This window comes from Protopterus annectens, chromosome 14.part0 (genome assembly GCF_019279795.1).
Source record: "Protopterus annectens isolate FY-2018-M chromosome 14.part0, PAN1.0, whole genome shotgun sequence".
Classification (NCBI taxonomy): Eukaryota; Metazoa; Chordata; order Ceratodontiformes; family Protopteridae; genus Protopterus; species Protopterus annectens.
In genome coordinates, this window is record NC_056748.1 from 489,515,394 (window position 1) to 489,530,393 (window position 15,000).

Below are 15,000 nucleotides of genomic sequence, written 5' to 3' on the forward strand. Positions count from 1 at the left end.
TATTGCTGTGCTTTTTATATCTTAATGTATAACTATATTTGCTACTGTATATGTTTGTAATTACTTGTGGAGCTTTCCTCCCTGGGCCTCCACAGAAGAAAAGCTTTGACCCAGTTGGACTATCTTGGTCAACAAATGTCAAATAAATAAATTTGCTAAACAAACCAATGCAGTCTCACAATGAAAACAGACTTGGCATGAACGACATTCATACCTTTCAACTGTCCAGATTTTTGCATAATGTCCAGATTTTTTTCTCTAATTTTTGGTCTGTTCCTCATAAAAAGTTGTGGTTTCTGGTAAATTATTGAAGACTGAAGTACTTAATGATAGTCATTTGAGTTTCAGACTTCGTCTCCTTCAGAAAATATATAATAATGCAAAGTCTGTCATTCTAGCAGCTTTCTAAGTTTATAGAAGAAGCTTTTAAAATCTGTCCCTAATTTTGGGCCTTTGTCCCCCATTGTTTTTAGTTTTGTCCAGATTTCTTGCTCTGACAGGTTGAGAGGTATGGCAACAATAAACTTCTCTGCCCTTTAAACTCACATTCATTGAAAAGTACAGTTTTGTACCTACCATAAATGTAGATGTTCGAGGATCTCCATTGCTGCAGTCCTTACATATGGGGTAGTCCGCTGTCCACAATCGGCCCGAATACCAAAGGGCTAGAACCGGCGTTGGTCATCGGCACCCGAGACTGACGTCAGTACATGCCAGTACAAATGCGCATGACCAACGCCATATCCTCAGTCTTTCTTGCCTCAGACGCCAGAATGCAAAAAACACCACCCAAAACCCAACCTAAAACAGGGGGAAGGAGGGAGGGAAAATTGGACTGCAGCAATGGAGATCCTCGAACATCTACATTTATGGTAGGTACAAAACTGTACTATGTTCTTCGTCTCCCATTGCTGCAGTCCTTACATATGGGTAGAATCCCAGAGCAACGGAAAAAAAGGGAGGCTGGCCAACTAAATAGCATTAGGAGCTGCTAACATGCCCTGTAAGATTGCAGTGGCAAACCCAGCCCTAGACCTAGAATAAAGAGGTAAATGATAATGCTTTGTAAAGGTATGTACAGAACTCCAAGTAGCTGCCTCTAGAATGTCTTTAGTAGCTACCCCTCTCAAAAAAGCAGTAGAGGTGGCCGTAGCCCTAGTAGAATGAGGCCTGATCCCAATTGGAACATCCTTTCCATGATGAGAGTAACAAAAAGCAATACAATGGCCAATCCACTTGGAAATAGTTTGTTTCGAGACAGCTTTCCCTTGTGAAGTCAAAGCGAAAGAAACAAATAATTGTTGAGATCTTCTGAACTCTTTGGTTCTGCTCAAATAATACCTTAACTGCCTATGTACATCCAAAGAATGCAAAACTTTTTCCCCTTTAGTTTGGGGGTTAGCATAAAAAGTAGGCAAATGTATAGATTGGTTCAATGCCACATTAGAAATCACTTTAGGCATAAAAGTAGGATTAGTACGTAAGGAAACTCTGTCCTTGTGAAAAATCAGAAAAGGTTCCACTGCCATGAGGGCCTGTAATTCAGATACCCTTCTAGCAGAAGTAACAGCCAACAAAAAAGCAGTCTTCCAAGACAACAACTTCAATTCAGCTGTAGCTGCAGGTTCAAAAGGAGGCAGAGGCAGCTTTTCCAAAACAAAATTAAGATCCCAGGCAGGAGTAGGAGCTCTTTGTGGGGGTCTTATATTCTTTGCCCCTCTAAGAAACTGTTTAACCAATGGATGTGAAAACAAAGGAGGGTCACAATCATAGTGAGCAGAAATAGCAGCAGCATGCACTTTTACAGAAGAGAAGGACAAACCCTTGTCCAATAAAACAGTCAAATATTGCAATGTACAACTCAAATTAGGCAATTTGACATCAAAGCCTTTAGCTGAACTCCAAAGAAAAAATCTCTTCCATTTATCAGCATAAACCTTTCGAGTACTAGGTCGCCTGGCTTCCAAAATAACATCCAAAACTTGTTGAGGGAGCTGAAGGCCCTCCTTCTTTAAAACAGAATGCACCAGGCTGTCAGGTGTAGGGATTGCACCCTGACATTGAGAAAATGATTGTTTTCCTGAGACAATAAATGAGGAATCTGTGGTAATGGCCAAGGTGTCCCATGAATTAAGCTCCTCAACAGAGGGTACCAATGCTGACGAGGCCAATCCGGTGCTATAAGGATCATGCAAGGTTTGTCCCTCCTGACTTTCAACAGTACCTTTGGAAGAAGAGGCAAAGGAGGAAAAGCATACACGTGAAGGCTGCTCCAACTGAAGGATAGTGCATCTATTTTCCAGGCTTTTGGATGAAACAGCCTTGTGCAAAACAGTGGCAGTTGGAAATTCAGAGGAGAAGCAAACAGATCTATGTCTGGAGTTCCCCAAGCCATGGTCAACTGAAGAAATACCTGAGGGTCCAACTTCCATTCGTGAGGATCCACAATCTGTCTGCTCAGAACATCTGCTAAAGAATTTTGTGCTCCTGGCAGAAACTGTGCTCGAAGAGTGATGTGCAGATTTAAAGCAGTTTCCTATAACAGCATTGCTTGTCTGCAAAGAGGGTAAGAATGAGTTCCCCCCTGCTTGTTGATGTACCACATGACAGTTGTGTTGTCTGTTCGAATCAACACCAGTCCTGGTTGAAGTAGGCCCTTGAATCCTTCCAAAGCAAATTGAACTGCCAGCATCTCTTTCATGTTGATATGCAAGTGAAGTAGCTCTGGGGGCCAAAGGTCTTGAATCCATTTTCCTTTGAAATGAGCTCCCCAGGCTGACTCCGAGGCATCTGTCGTTAATATCTGACTTGCCTCTGGTTGGGTCACAGAGAGTCCCTTGTTTAGGTGACATTCCTGAGCCCACCACACAAATTCTTTCTGAATGCAAGGTAGAATCTGAATGACAGTGTCCAAATCGTGGCTGTGTTGAGTCCAAACGCCTTTGAGATACCATTGTAGCTTCCTCATATGCAGTTTGGCATTGGGAAGGACTAGAATGCAAGATGCCATGAACCCCAAGGCTTGAAGGACTGTCCTTGCAGTCAGCCTGGACATGACTGATAGCTGTTGGAAGTATAAGTGAAGATTCCTTTGTTTGTCCGGGGTAAGAAATGCCATCTGAGCAGCTGTATTCAGTCTTACACCCAGAAAACACATCTCTTGTGAGGGTACTAGACTGGACTTTATTTCATTCACAGAATACCCTAGGCATCTTAAAACTGTCATTACATACTGCAGATGTTGAAGAAGTTCGTGCTTGCCTTGAGCCAGAATCAAACAGTCATCCAGATAAGGATAAATTTGAATTCCTTTTAGTCTGAGAAAAGCTATTACTGGAGCCAGGACTTTCGTGAATACCCTGGGCGCAGTAGACAAGCCAAAGGGCAAAGCAGAGAACTGATAATGCAAATTCCCATTCCGAAATCTCAGGAATTTCCTGCAACTGGGCCTGATAGGAATGTGAAGATAGGCCTCTTTGAGATCCAGAGTCACCATCCAGTGATCTTTGCCCAGCATAGGTAACAGCTGTTGCAGTGTTAACATCTTGAATTTTGGAATTTCCAGAAAGGTGTTTAGAATGGACAAATCCAGAATTGGTCTCCAAGTATTTCCTTTCTTTGGCACTAAGAAAAGACGGAAATAAAACCCTGTGCCTCTTTCCGCAGAAGGTACTTCCTGTATTGCTCCCAACTGAAGCAGAGAAGAAATTTGTGCCTGTGCTTCCAGTCTTTGCTGATGAGGCACATCCGGCATACCTTTGAAAGGAGGGAATGTGTGAAAATAAAATTTGTAGCCTCGATTTTTATGTCCAATACCCATTTGTCTTGGGTGACTAAATGCCAATTTCTTTTGAAAAGTCCAGGTTTTCCTCCTAGAGGAGCTACCAGCAAGGCAGAGTCCGGCAGCTGAAGACACAGGTCATTGGGTCTGTTTCCGAAAGGACTGACCCCTGCCCTCCCCAGCAGAAGGGGTAGAAGAACTCAAAGTCCTAGAAGTAACAGGGCCCTGAGAGGAAGCCCTACCTCTACCTCGCCTCGACCTGCCCCTAGATTGATAATCTGAAGAGGGGAAAGACCATCCCTTAGCAGGCCAATTCCTACTGAACTTAGGGGGCTGAACCTGTAAAAAGTCCTTAACTGTCTGCATAGACTTAGCTTTTTCCTCCATTTTTTCAAAACTGATTCTACTGGAGGGCCAAAAAGAACATCAGATTGCAGAGGAGCATCCATAATTCGAGCCTTAACATGCTCTGACAAGGTGTGATCTTTAAGCCAGGCATGCCTGCGAACAACTGAACTAGTAGCAGCCACCCTGGAAGAAGCCTGTAAAGCATCAAAACCACACTGCAAAGAATGCTTACCAACTTGGTCTGAAGCATGCACTAAATCCTGAAGCTCCTTACATTCAATACCTTCAGCTAAAGCATCTACTTTACATTTCAATTGGCCCAGCAAATAATTTTGATACCTGAGCATATGAAACCGACAATTTAAAGCTCTCATAGCTAAAGTAGAAGAGGTATACAGTTTTTTACCCCACCTATCCAGGGCCCTAGCATCCTTGTCCAGAGGAACTGGATTCTTAACCACAGAAGCCCTAACACCTTTGGGGCCTTGAGTAATAGTTTCTGGATCAGCCCTAGGACTCTTATATAAGTACTTGTGAGCTTCCGGAACCCTGTAGTATCTATCTGGTTTAACCGGGGCAGGAGGCAGATAATCTGGGTTAAGGGCAGCCTCAGAAAATACATCCTGAACAACATCCAGTACAGGGGGAATAGCCAAGGGCCTATGCTGAGGCAAAAACAAGAATTCTCTAAGCCTTTTACGAAAATCAGAATAATCCTGGCCTTCCCATTTGAAATGTTCCCTCATGGAATGCAAAGTCTCAGAGAAAGAAAAATCTTCTGGAGGGGACGCAGAGGGAGTAGTGTCCTCAGCCTCCGAATCAGAATAGGGAGGGAAATCCTGAAGTTCTTCCACAGAGGAATCTGACTCATTGGGAGACTGAACCAAACCCTGCAACTCTGTCTCTACCCTGGGCCTCTTCTCAGGGGAGGGCATAGAACCCCTAATTAAAGTAATCAAATCTTCAGCCATCTTTAACATGTGCTTCCTAGGAGCTGGACCCTGGGGACTAGCACCAGCAGGGGCAGACTTAGACTTAGAATGGCTTTTGCTTTGAGAAGGAGGAGGCCTAACTACCCTATGAGGGGAGGGAACCACCGACATCAGAGAAGCACCCTCAGCCTGGCCTAACACAGGAGAAGCCACTTCCTGTAGTAACAAAGGCTCCCCTTGAGACTCAGGTAAACTTTCAGAAGGAGCCGCTGAAGTAGTCGGTGGTTCTACAGAACCGGCGTCCGGAGTGGACGACTCATCCTGTTTGGACCGCAAAGGCTTCTCTTTGCGTTTCTTAGAAGAACCAGGCATCGGAGAATCTGACGGCATGTTGTAATTACAACGTTTACCAAACACAAGCCTAGCACAGTCCAACCGACGTTTAATAGTACGCTTGTTAAAAGTAGCACAAAAGCGACACCCAACAACGTCGTGCTCAGGCCCTAAACAAGGAATGCAGAGTGAATGGTAATCCCTATGAGGAATCTGTTTCCCACAAGAAATACAATTATTAACTTTTTCTGACATCCGTCAATACTGAGGCAAGAAAAAGACAAAAGTGTCCCCAACGGGGTACTTAGCCCAACTTGGTCTCCGGTCTGAAACTCGAAAACCGACAATTCCAGAATGCCGAACGGCACTTGCAAAAGCTGCTTCTGCTTAGGACCACGCGGCAAGAAAGACTGAGGATATGGCGTTGGTCATGCGCATTTGTACTGGCACGTACTGACGTCAGTCTCGGGCGCCGATGACCGACGCCGGTTCTAGCCCTTTGGTATTCGGGCCGATTGTGGACAGCGGACTACCCCATATGTAAGGACTGCAGCAATGGGAGACGAAGAACATCAGCATTACAACCCACATTTGTAGAAAATATATGTGGCCAGTGGTGAATTAAGTGTACCTTTGCACTGTTTTCAAACCATGGGTCCCTTGCACATATTTTAGGACCATGCATAAATGCAAGTGTTCTTTGATTCACCTTCCTGATTGTATTAAATTATATTCTGTGTTTAGTACAGCACCACTTAATAGTGTGTGTTTTAAATGTGTAGTTTTGAAGATTTTGCCTGTAAGTAGTGCAACAAAAATGAACCAGTAATGACAAAAATACCCATTTCAGCACAATTCAGTCTTACTAAAGGCCAGTCAAACTGCTGTCATTATAATCCACCAGTATCAGTCAATACACATAATCTCTGCAGGAGTAAAAGCCATCTGAATAATTCCACATTAGAGAGAACTGTGACTAATGAAGAGGTTGCTGCTGGCAAACAACTTTGCATTTCAGTGTTTCCTCTACAAGTCAGTACCTGCTGTCGTTGAAGAATAAATTGCCTATTTTATATTACAAATAAATAATGTCCTGGTAATATGCAAACCAACAAGAGATCCATAGTTACTAGGCATCCCATCCAAAGGAAAGCACACTCAACGGTGCAGCATCCCCTTCCCCTTATGCTGCACAGTAGTGGCAACAACTGATCTACCTGGTGTAGGAAGAAAACCCACATGCTTCTGCACCAAAAGCGAGTGTGCTATGTGATGTACCGCTGACAGTGAACAACACTTTTGAAACTTTATGACTGATATTGACAGACTGCAATCCTCAATGATTTACAAAAACAAGTAAAATAAATAAAATTAAAGGGCACCTGGCAGTTGGTATGAAGGTTTAAGGCACTTGCTTGCAAGTATAAGGTTTGGCATTTGACTCTGAGCAAAGTTACTTATCTAGACAAACCCCCTAACTAAGGCATATTGTGCACACGTGCACACCCACACACACATACACTGGTATCTTTTCCAGCAGCACCAGCATGTTAAGATCCATTAACACATCCCTAAATGTGAGCAAGTACCTTTTGTTTCCTTATACCTCCTTACTTTTCCTTCTTAACTCACTTACTGCTCCCTAATTCTTGTCTGTTTTTCCTTCATTTCATATTGCAATTCCTGTTTGTATTAGACTAACTTACCTTTAATTTCTCTACAAACTGTTTAACATTTCTCTAAATATTAAATGATTGTCATATTCCTTGTATCTGTTCTTAACCAATATTTTTATATTAAGTAATGAAATGTCAATAAATACATAAATAATAATTGCATACTGCTTTGCTCTGTATATCTCCCAGTTCAGGATTACGGATTGCTGGTAACCTCTGCCATATGATCTGTTTGGCCACACTACTTAATTAGAAATCCTGCACATACTTCTTAAGATGATATTAGGACATAGTCCTAACACTGAGGTTTCTGGGGCTTGCTTCTGTTTACAAAAGTCTCCTGCAGGGTCCTAAAGCTTTGCCATTTATGAGAGTTTGTTGGATTTGTATGTGTATTCATTTTACAGAACTTTATTTTTTATTATTTTACACCAAAACCAGTCCCCACATCAGCCAAACATGCCCCCCCCAAACCAACACAAGCCCTAGGCAGCTGTCTCGGTCACCTAGTACTTGATCCAGCTCTGCTCATGTGTTCTAACCCTACCTTTACCTCTGCCCTATACCTAACACTACACATCACATTACTAAAAAGTAATTCACTAATAGTCCCATTAATCAAGGCATAAGGACAAAGAACAAGCATAATACTAAATCGATCCCCTTATCCAACCCTATCTCTAAACCCAATCCATAAAAGCTTGCACATACATATTGCCTGCTGTAATGCAATCTTTCACATTTTTATAACCACCACTTTTCCAGTCAATCATTCATTTCTTGCACCTACGTTATATAAAGCTTTAATTCATCCAAATGTGATTTACACAAGTGTGTAGTAAACATTTGTACTGCTGCTCATGTTTATACCCACAAAAATGAGTTGTCAGCCAAATGAATGACGTGTGTGTGTGTGTGTGTGTGTGTGTGTGTGTGTGTGTGTGTGTGTGTGTGTGTGTGTGTGTGAGTTTGTATACCTATCTAGATACAGATATATGTGAAAAATGAGTCTGTTGTATTGTGCTGCTTCAGAAATGGTTTGTATTACATGTAATGAAGCCACAAGTGGTGAAATTTAGTTACATAGACCTATAGTACATATTGCTAGTATAAGACAAATCAAATCTCAGTGTTAAGTGTACACAATATGTATTCAAGAACATTCTTATCATATTTTTGTGCTTTCTAGTCACTCAGAAAGATTACAGTAAGTATACATGTAGTGTACACTTTCTGGTAACCTTTATGAATCCTTGTCAATATTTAAAGCTGCAAGAATATCAACAGGAAAACTAAAATTAGGGGGAAGAATGTATGAGTTATGTCTATGTTGTCTATTCACTCAGAACAGCGTGCACTTAAGAGTAGGAGTTATTCAATCCCGGGGAATCTTTATCTTTTGTTCAGTTGTTGTTCCCCATTCATTTTGATGTTTAATAAGCTGCAACATTTGCATAAGATATCTTTTTAATGGGAACTTTATATAGATTTCATATTTTATTTATGACTGGGCTATGTCATGGATAGTTTTCATTCTTGTACTCAGACTTTTTTAGTAGCATTAGGTTATTTGTGTAATATTCTAGAATTTATTGTATGAACAGTTATGTTATGATTATTTTAATAGTTTAATTGTATTACTGTATGTCAGAAATTGATTAGTTTTAATTCCATTTGAATTGGTTAGTTAAGCAATAACCCATGCCTGGGTGTGGGTAATGCTGGATTTACCCACGGTTGGTGTGGTTTGGTCATGAGGGCGAAGCCTGAATGGCCAAACAAAGACAACCATGGGTAAATCCAGCATTACCCACACCCAGAAGTGGGTTATTGCTATTATACAATGACATTATTTAAGAAAAAAATACTTTCCTTAAATAATGGCATTGTATAATGCCTCCTTGCTGCTCTTCCACAGCTGTCAGTGGCAGTTCTGATATACTGCGCCTGCATATGCTTATGCAGTACATCAGAGCTGTGTGTGGAAGCAATGGAGAAAGGAAGATCTCTGTTGCTTTTTAAAAATTGTCTCGCTATGTTAAACTCTTTTAACATAGCGAGATAGCTTTAAAAAAAGCAACGGAGACCTTCCTTTCTCTGTTGCTTTTTTTAAAGCTGTCTCGCTATGTTAAACCCATTTAACATAGCGAGATTACAGCAACAGAGCTCTTCCGTTCTCCGTTGCTGTCTAACACACAATCACTAACACTCTTCAAGGGAAACCTTGACGAGTGGATGGGTAACAGAAAATACACCCCTGGGATGACTTCATTGGCTCTGCTTGACAGAGGATCAGTTAATTAATCAATAGGGTGACGAAAGCCGACACACTCTGGCTAGGCTTATAAATGCCCTCGGGCAGATAGCCTAGTACCTACCTATGAACCTAAAAAAAAAAGACTTATACTAATGGAAAAAGTCCGGGCGACCAGACCTTTTTCCATTAGTATAAGTCTGATTTACAACAGGCATGGCTAACCAATTATCATGCACATTTTGGAATATTAATGGGGGGGGGGTCATTGTATAATTAACAGTATAGTCTGTAGTTTATATGTATTCTTTAATTTTAGTTTATTTGCTTTAAATTAAAGAAGTACATTTCCTGTAATTTGAATTATTTGAGCATTGTTGTTTTTAGTGTTTTTTTTTGTGCAGTGCATAATTTTATTTATTTTACATTTGTTGACTGGGAATGTCCGACTGAGCTAATGCCCTTTTTCAGTGGAGGCCCGGCGAGAAAAGCTCCAAGTAGTACAAACAGTTTAAAATAGCATGGAAATCTCATGGTAATTGAAAATCACCTACAGCAGTTACAAACATTTAGAAATATAAAAACAAAAGACAGATAACAACTAAGCATAGTAAGTAGCATGAGGTAAGAAAAATATTTTACAAATCTAAGAGCATTTAGCTGATAACAAAGACTAATTAACTTACATCAGGAGCACAGGGAGTAAGCTGTATATCTTATATATTATGCATTACATAACTGTTACAGTAACTTCAGAGGTATTTATAGGTATGGAAATAAGAAAGCAAATTAGAAGTAGTTAGGGGAAAAGGAATAGTGCAGTTAGGTCTGCAGAGGTAGGATGACTGGGAAGGATAGTAAGGAGTGATGAAGGTAGATGGTTATTATGTAAGATGACTGTGGTCAGGGAGGGTGAGTACAGAGGCAGGTTCTATGCTTATTAAAGTACTCTTTGGTGGCTGACTTAAACTGTTTGGGGTGTGTAAGGGTCCTAATTTGTAGTGGCAGATTGTTCCCTGCAATAGAGGGGTGGTAACTATACAGGCTGCACCCAGTCTTTGACTTGGGTTTGTAAACATTTAGTAGATCTTGGGAAGAGCTTCGGAGATGTCTTGTATGGGAGTACTGGAAGATGAGGGTTGATAGAGTTGGACTGAAAGATGGCAGATATAGAATGGAGTGTATGCTTTGGAGCTGAGATTGGAGAAGCAGGTGAGGTAGCTCTAGCCAGTTCATGTATTTTAGGGAGAGACAGTGGTGTGATTTATAGGTTTGTTGAACTGCAAATCTAGCTATTTTATGATAGGTTGGCTCTAGCTTGGTAAGTAGGGAGGAGTTAAGATTTGTGAATATTTGGGAACAGTATGTTAAGCAAGATAGAAGGTAAGCATGCATAGGAGTGACTGTAGCTTCATTGGTGAGGAATTATTTTATTTCTATACAGGAGTCCTAACTTCTGATGGGTTTTTCTGATGCAATTATTTACATGTAGATCAAATTTTAGTTGATTATCAATGGTGATACCAAGCAGTTTGGTGCTAGATTTGACTTCAATGGGAGTATTGTTTAGGGACATTATGGAGGAGGATTTGATATGGTTAACGGTTTTAGGAAGAAAAAGTAGGAGTTTTGTTATTTTTGAGGTTGAGGATGAACTGGTTATTTGTGAGCCATGTCTCTACAGAGTTAAAGGATGACTGGGTAGAAGATAGAAGTTCAGAGGGTGAGTTGGCAATAGTGATGACAGTAGAGTCATCTGCATATTGGACAATAGTAGTCAGAAGACAGGAGGAGTGGAGTAAGTTGGTGAAGATATTAAAAAGTAATGGCCCAAGGATAGATCCTTGGGGAACACCCATTTTTACTGGAAGGGGAGTTGACAGTGCAGAGTGCCATCTCACTCGATTGCAGTCTGTCAGTGAGATAGCTAGAGAACCTTTAGTAGCATAGGGTGAGAGACAGTATCAAAAGCCTTAGAGAGGTCTAGAAATAGACATGACATGAGTTTGTGATCATCTTTGGCAAGGGAAATGGCATTGAGAAAGGAATGTAGAGCTGTGGTGGTACTATGCTTGGGTCAGAAGCCATGCTGAGTGGGAGTGAGCTGTTTTTCATGACTAAGATAGTGCATAACTTGTTTATGTATGCATTTCTCGAGAACTTTGGATACAGGGGAGAGAGGATAGCAATAGGTCTGAAATTAGAGGTTTCTGAGGAGTTGCTTCCTTTATGAATAGGACGAGTGTAGAATTGTTTCCAGATTGATGGATCTTTAGATTCAGAGATAGAACAATTTAATAGGATAGATAAAGGCAGAGCAAGGGATTGAGCTGCAATTTAGAGAAAATAAAAAGGGATATTGTCAGCAGATACAGAACATAGTTTTCGTTTAGAGAGTCGAGTTTTGATATAGGTAGTGGGAACAGGTTTAAGACTGAAAGAGTTTTCAGAATTGGCAGTTGAAGAAGGTTCAGGAAGGTTAGTAGTACTGGTGTTAGAGAGGTCGGTGCTAAATAGTTTGGATATTGATTCAATAAAATAAGTGTTGAAGATGTTAGCAGACTCATCAGGTGATCTGTCTGAGCATGGATTTGGTGAGGTTGGATTGCCTGGATGTAGTATCTGATTTATAGCATTCCAGAAATGTTTTGGATCAGATTTTAATTTTGATGGGGGATTGTAGTAGAAATCTTTTTGATGAGTTTTTTTTGATTGATTTCTAAGTTCTTTATACCTTTGTAAGTCAATAGGGAGTTTAGATTGTTCCCATATTTTCCAGGCTTTATCTCTGGTTTTTGTAAGGGTGAGAGTGGTTTTAGATAGCCAGGGTGATATGTTAGCTTTTATCCGGACCTTCCTGGGAAGAGCTAGTGAGTTTAAGATGTTAAGGAAAGTTGAGTTGAAGGCTTTAACTGTATCATCTAGTGGAAGCTGGGTAAGGAAGTTCCAGTTAATTCAGGAGAGAAGGGTTCTAAAAGTTTCAGGGTTAAAATTGGAAAGTTTTTGGCAGGTGATAAGCCTATGAGGTTTAGGGAAATGGGTAGTATGTCTGAGTACTTTTATTGGTGAGTGAGCACTCCGGGAGTCTGGCAATGTTTCTGGGTTGTGGTATTTGCTATGGTTAGAGACAAGTACCCAGTCAATCAGGGAGCTTGGAGAAAGAGAGTTACTGTTATGGGTAAGTTGAGAGATTAGTTGAGTAAATCCATACAGATTTATGTGACATGGAGAGTAAGGATTGTTAAGGATTTGCCAGTTAATGTTTACATCCCCAAGAAAGATTGTTTCATTTGGGATGTGTTGGGAGAGGTGTGAGAGTATGTTTTCTAGAAGGGGAATGTTATCCCCAGGTGGAATATAAATGGCTACTACTGTAATGGTAGTATACTTATTGAGTTTAAGGTTTGCTGCCAGTACTTCAGCAGGTGAAAAGGGGGAACTGGTTGCTTAGGATGGGAGAGAGTGAGGTTATTGGAGTAAACTATGGCAACTCCGCCACCTTTTTTGTTTAGGCGATCTAGGCAAAGTATGTTGTATCCTGGAGGAGTATATCTGTATCCTGATTTTTGGGTTTAAGCCAAGTTTCAGTTACAGAGATAACATCTGGGGTATGCTGTGATATCCATGCAAGAAATTGGCTTACTTTGTTAAGGATGCTATGAGTATTGATAGAGTAGAATGAGATTTGTTTATTGGTTGTGGATGGTTGGCTAGAGTTGGGAGAGTAGTTTTGTAGGGTGGTAGAGTTAGTAGTGAGTCCAGGATTTGGATGTATATCACCTGATAAGAACAGGGTCCTTGGGGAATAGTGTGGTTTCCTATTTAGTGGGAAGGTGCTATGGTATTTTGCCATATCATTAGATGTTGGTGAGTGGGAAGGAGGAATTTTTATTTTAGGGAGTTGGGTGTTAATGGGAAAGACAGATGCAGAGATTGCAGGGTTCCTTGGGGTAAGAGAAGGTATGTGTGTGTGGGTTGGTGGGAACATAATGAAGAGGGGTTAAGAGTGTGGGGGATGATGTGATATTGAGAAGGATGAATAGTGGAAGCAAGATTAGGGCAGAAATAACAGAGAGAGGCATCGTTGATGAGGGAAGGGGTATTATGCTTAGGAGAAATAGCCAGATGTATAAAGTATGACTGGGTTGGCAGTTTATGAAAGTTTAATAGACAATAGTATGATGAGAAGTTTGGAAAAGGAGTGTAGTACAAATTATCTGCTGTGTAATAAAGTGTATTGGGATTATGCTGTGGGAGTGTGCTTTTGTACAGGAAGAAGAGGAGTTTGAGGGTGGGAGGTCACAGGTGGTTAGGTATAAAGGAAATGATATGGGGGGATGGGTTGGAGGAAAGTGAAGTGAGCCCAAGTGCAGCAAGGGCAAACGGAGTGGGGTTACACCAGAAAAGAAATAGAAGGATACTGCAAAAAAACAATCTGTTAGTAGTAAATACAGATTGAAGGAAAACTGTATTAGCCAAGTTAAAGGAGTACAGACAGTAATCTTTTCAATACTTAGCAGTTTGTGGGGGTGTTTTGATTAATTGGAAGGGGCTGAAGCAGTAGGGGGTAAGCCTGGTACAGTTTTTATATGATTAGAAAAGTGGGTTAAGAGGCAGGGATGGGTAGGGTGGCTAAGCACCAAGTCAGGAATTAGAAAAACGGCCAGGTGTTCACGATAGTGTGGTCACAGTGGCAAGCTAGGTCTACGATGCCTTAAACTGTATTTGTATAACTTTACTAGTCTAATTACAGTGGCTGTTAGCCTCATTCACATACTTTGTTTATTGTCTTATAGAAAGCTGTATGTTGGGTGCTGACTGGAGCTGGTATAGTTCTTGGTGTCGGATAGGTCAGAAACGATCGGTGGTTTAGTTTTCAGCTATATTCTAAGTGGTTAAGGGGAAAAAGATTAGGAGGAAAGGAGGACAAGAGAAGAAAAAGGAATAATTACAAGGGAATGCCGTACATGATGACACCACAAGTCAGTATTCTAATGCATTGGGAAAAGCACAGATAAACGGCAGTATACACCCAAGATAGTACAGCAGGTATATTCCTGTTAGAGATACCAGCCAACTTATTTAGTGTTAAACAAACTTATAGACTTTTTGTCTGTAGACTGCAATAGTGTCTAACTACTTATTACAGGGTCAAACACCTCCAACCCAATTTAACACACATACTGTTACCTAGCATTTTCCTTCTAAAGACATGCACGCTTATGTTCAGAACTAATGCAGCTGCAAACCCCTTGAGGTATAGCAGTAATTAGAAAAGAAGATGTAACATCTAACAATCATGTGGGAGTTAACAAAGTAATTCTCTCTCCAGCAACATATTTCTAGTAGCAGTAGAAAATAACATCTTCATGCAACAGTAACTATTTTGAGTGGTTATAGTTTGTTACACTAAGTAGCTACTCGTACTATCCTGCTGCACTGCAATCAGCCTAGGTTAGGTTTTAACCATCGGAATATCCAATTCTGATACTAACAACAGTATATTGCAGCAAAAAAGCAGATGCACACAGTCAAATACTAGAAAACAAGATACTGCATTTACCATTTATGTACTTCATACCTGGTGAGCACACTATCAGTAAAGCCGCACAGCAAAGGGGAGGCCAAATTGGTAGAGTGGAATTTAGAAATTTGAAAATAGTGCCCAGGGTTCTT

General features: G+C 40.7%; 1 protein-coding gene across 2 annotated transcripts in view; it reads left to right on the top strand.

Moving 5' to 3' along the window:
- The window catches only part of SLIT1 (slit guidance ligand 1), a 3,022,655-nt gene that overhangs the window by 1,758,632 nt on the left and 1,249,023 nt on the right, over positions 1-15,000 (top strand). The window lies entirely within an intron of this gene.